The following is a 5,238-nucleotide window of genomic DNA, read 5'->3' as shown; positions in this document are numbered from 1 at the left end:
GGGAGGCCAAGACGGGCGGATCAGATGTGCCATTTTATAGCAGCTTCCACTTGTTTTCCTTGACAACTTCCTTGAATGACTGACCCAGCTCCAATGTGCCTATCTCCTGTGAAAAATAAACCATCAGATAAGTGACTGGTTTGAGTTTCCATTACATGCAATTAAACATAATCCTGATAAAATCTGTATAAAAGAGATGACTGCTAGTTTTCATTTTCTGACAAAATTATGCATGCAAACACATCTGTAGAGACAAAAGTTTTCTAGAACTAAAAACTGAGCCATAATGTAACATGGATCCTTTTTTGAGTGGGGGATATTAGGCGATCCGGTGGATAATGGCTAAAGTATTAAACTCCATTTGTGTCAAAGCTACTGAATCACTGAAAATGAAAACTCTTGTAATGATCCTTGTATAATGGTTGAAGGTTTATTATCAAAGGATAATTCAGGGATGACATTTATCCAGGTAGGTGAGATAATAGAATTTAAATGTTTTCTGGGACAGAACTTAGAGAAACTGAAAGACCAATTAATATATATATTAAATATTCTGTAAATTATACCTACTTAAGTAGCATTCATTGATATTTGGATTTAATTACCTTTTTCTATTCTGTATATTAATTATTGCTGATTAACCTGAAAGTCATATGCTACAGATACCAGAGAAAATGGGTACATTTTGATGTGAACATGTGAGAAGCGGAATGGTTTCAGAGTCCTGTTTTGCTGCTAACTTCCTGGGTTTTATTTTCTTCTTGCTGGTCGATACGGCTTGGCAATGTGTTCCCACCCAATCGCATGTTCAACTGTAATTCCCATATGTCAGGGGAGGGACCTGGTGGGGGGATTAGATCATGGGGGCAGATTTCCTCCTTGATGTTCTCATGATAGTGAGTGAGTTCTCACGTGATCTGATGGTTTAAAGTGTGTGGCACTTCCCCTTCCCTCTTTCTCCTGTCACCATGTGAAGAAGGTGCTTGCTTCCCCTTCGCCTTCTGCCATGATTGTAAGTTTCCTGAGGTCTCTCAGTCCATGCTTCCTATTAAGCCTGTTAAGCCAGTGGAAGGTCAATGAAACCTCTTTCCTTCATAAATTTACCCAGTCTCAGGTAGTTCTTTACAGCAGTGTGAAAACAGACTACTACACTTGTACTATAGAACAGATCATAAGTTCTTAGAGAGGAAACAGGACATGAATTCAAACACATGATGACATGATAACGACTCAAGACTGATTGATGACATTTAGCATATAAAAATCTACACCATGCAGGGACACACAGGGCAAAGGGAGACTGTAGTCCCATTACTGAGATTTTTGAGGTGGCATAATGCAGGGATTTAACAGTATGCATTCTGAAATCAGATTTCACGGGCTCAAATCCCAGCTCCAAAATATAAGAGTAATTGAGGCAAGTTAGGAAGCTCATCTGAGCCTCAGATTCCTTATCTGTAAAATCAGGATAATTTTCTTGTCAACGATTTTTCATGAGGACTAAATAAATTGATATAAGTGCCTTGCACGTAGTAAATATATGTTTACTATTATTACTATGTCACTCCATTTAATTGCTGGAATGGAACCTATTATTTTAACAATGCTAAAGATTCTGGGAAATCGATACAGATTTATGGCCTTCTTGAAAGGAGTGTTTCATGCAGTAAACTTCATTCAAAGCTATTACAGGAAATAACGAAACTCCAGTAATCATAATCATAAGCCCCCTTGTCTTTAGAATGCATCCGTACATCATGGAGTCACATGTAAAAATGGAGCCATATGCTAATTCCTTGAAGTGCTGATTAAGAAACAATCAGATGATAAAATAATTTTAATGACATGATTTTAATTTGCAGATAAAGAACATTACTGGAAAGTTCTATTAACAAACACTTGCATAGCCAGATGTGCTTTGTTTTTCCTTTTAAAGCGAAATGTTGACATAAACACATATTCAACTCATTGATATGTATTCATTTCTTATGGCTGCCTGATATGGTTCGGCTGTGTCCCCACCCAAATCTCATTTTGAATTGTAATAATCCTCACGTGTCAAGTGCGGGACCAGGTGGAGATAATTGAATCATGGGGATGGTTTCCCCAATGCTGTTCTCATGATAGTGAGTTCTCACGAGATCCGATGGTTTTATAAGTGTCTGGTATTTCCTCTGCTTGTACTTCTCCTTCCTGCTGCCATGTGAAAAAGGATGTGTTTGCTTCCCCTTCCACCATGATTGTAAGTTTCCTGAGGCCTGTTCAGCCATGCAAAACAGTGAGTCAGTTGAACCTTTCTCCTTTATAAATTACCCAGGCTTGGGTATCTCTTTAGTAGCAGTGTGAGAATGAATTAATGTACTGCTGAAATGCTGAATGTAAGACGGGACAAAGAAACTGGATCTTTGCTGACACCCACCTATGTGCTTGGAGCCTTTATTAATGAGGGACATCTCTGCCACTGCATTGTCTGCAATTGTGTTTTGCTGCTAGCCCCAGAATCAGAGTTCTGTGTAGAAGTTTCCTCCACTAACGAGATGATACAATTTGCTAGAGTTGAACTAAACCACAATTTTGTCCCCCAGAAGGTTCTTTACCTTTTTGTAGGCTTGTGGTTCATAACATCTTAGAGTTCAACACACTCTAAGGCCTTAATGACTTGAGAGTGAAAGGCCTTCAGAAGCAGTGAGACCATTCCTGCGTGTAATGACAGGCCCAGGGCTGTTTAAGAACATCCAGCCCTGTCCCGATAAAAGAGTAATGCCATTTTTAAAGAGATGAATTGTAACTATGCTATATTTAGTGCGAAATTTCTCATTTGTTTTTCTTTTTGTGTTCTGTACCTGGGGCCTACTGCATACCATGATTAAAAATAGGCTGGGTGTGGTAAACTGCTTTGAAGAGTTGCTTTCCAGTTGAAGTTTATTTAAAAGCAACATTTCAAAGACAAAGAGAGCTGGTCACTGCAGCTTGCAAACGTCAATGTATTTCTAGCAAGGCAAAGAGGTTTTGAGAGATTTGCTACAGAATGTACTGCCACAAACCTCTAAAACTTCCAAAAGTAGGCTGATCCTCTTTAACTTCTGACGCGGGAACCGGCCTGAGAAGTGGTTTATTACTGATCCAGCTGCGAGGAATTAGGAAGACAGGTTGCTGACAATCGTTTGTAGTAAAATATGCCACTGCCACTTCACAAGGTAAAAATTGGAGAGCTTTTGAAACTGCATACAGGCACTTCAAAGGTAATGGTGATTGGAAACACCTGCAAGAAATGTATCACTTTTATTAAGAAACAATGATGGTACAATTCAAGATAAACCCCAGATGTCTGATGAGTTGTTTCAGAAGGTAAAAAATGGCACTCTATGAGAAATAATGGCAAAAAGACTCATTCAGTTTGGCAAAACATTTTATTCACAAAATCTCCCATTTCTCCTTAACTCTCTGCTCAAATAACTCTTAAGGCTGGAAGCCGATGTTTGATATTTACACAGCTCAAAATCTGAATACCCACTAATGTCTTGTAGCTGTTCTACATACTCTCAGCTTTCTACTCCCTCCTCCCCCATCTTTGTTCTTAAAACCTAATGGTAGTACTGAATGAAGAGATCAGACGGGATGAATAAAATCCCCACCGTCCCTCCCCACCACATAATTTGTTAGGAAATCCTACTTCTAAAAATCATAGTCTTTTTTTGGAGAATGAGGCCATTCTCTGGAATGAAAGCAACTGGCACAGAAATGACTGGCAATCGCAAGTGATACACAAAGGCATTTTTATTGCGCCGGGGAATAACCACTGCTGCTTTCTTTGGTTCACAAGAGTCGTCTATGCATTTCAAAAGATATCAGTAAGTCAATGTGCCAAAGAAATTATTACAACTTCTTTCTTAGAAAGTATTAGGATTTCTGCTTTTCTTTTTTCACATATCTCTGGCTCCCTTGCAACTTGCCTCATTTGATTAAAATTGACAAATTTTGGTAGGACGGTTAGTAATTTAAGTAGGTAAGGCTCAGGGGAGGTGCCTCAGTATGATACTGAGATCAGACCGACAGACAGCGATCTCCAGGCATCAGCTTCACCTGCTGCAAGCTAACTGTACCAGCTATGGAGAGATGTAAGGGGGGGGCGGGGTGCTGGTCACCCCAGGCAGCCTACTTCAGAACCTTTTAAGAATCTTTAATGTTCTGTTAGGGATCTCCTTGCACTTTCTTCCTGAGCATCAAATATGCAAGGTGCTAACTACCTAATGCTCTTCCCTTCTACCACCAGGCAATCCAGAGAGCCAAAGGCGAGGTAGCAGGCTGCACACTGAGCAATCGCTGGTGTACTTCCTCCCAATGGTCCTTCTTCCTTCTCTTGCTTGGAATGTGAGGAATGTTTCCCCTTATTTGCTTTCTTGCTAACCAGCTGATAGAGTGGGAACAGGTATCAGGAACCTTCAGGTTTTCCAGAAACGTGAGGGAAGAAGAGATCTTGGCAAGCATTCATTTGTTCACGTAACATAAGCCAGACCATATGCCAGGGGCTGGCGATACAGAAATAAGACATGATCCCTGGCCCCTCTCATCCCTGGAATGTCTACTAGGAGGAAGCTGCTGGAAAAAGACAACATGCTACAAAGCCAAGAGGGGCCAGTCTCCCATTCCAGCTTGGTACATGCTGAACACATCCGAAGCTTATGACTAGTTCTTTTACTTACAAATATTGTTTAGACATATTTTCAAATGTCACGCCAATCAATACTAAGGAATGGATTTTATCTATATTGACAGTTCTTTCAACCTTAAGAGTGAACTGCCACACGTAAGATTCAAATTTTTCAGAAGAAAGCTATTGAGACCAAAATGCTTTGGTTCTCTAATAAGGGTGGAATGACTTATAATGCTATTTACTCCAGGCAAAGAAAAACAAAATACAATAGACATAGGATCTTGATTTCAATGTGGTTCTCCTCCATGTGGTGCATTTCTCTGTCTGCTCAGGTCAATGCCACCTGGTCCACCAGTGAACATGTCCATCAGCCCTGAGCTAACTCATTGGTTTATAATTATTCCTGACCTAAGGTGTTTTTACTTCCCCTCTCCATAGGTATCTGGCACTGTTGAGTGAAGCCAGTTAATGGGAAGGTAAAAATAGCAAAATAAGAAAAGTATTGTTTCCCAAATAGAGACGGGAATGGTGGTATAGATTCTCAAATAGAGAAGGGAATGGTGGTATAGATTCTCAAATAGAGA

The sequence above is a fragment of the Mandrillus leucophaeus genome, unplaced genomic scaffold (genome assembly GCF_000951045.1).
Source record: "Mandrillus leucophaeus isolate KB7577 unplaced genomic scaffold, Mleu.le_1.0 Scaffold5, whole genome shotgun sequence".
Taxonomy (NCBI): Eukaryota; Metazoa; Chordata; class Mammalia; order Primates; family Cercopithecidae; genus Mandrillus; species Mandrillus leucophaeus.
This window is presented reverse-complemented; position numbering follows the sequence as displayed.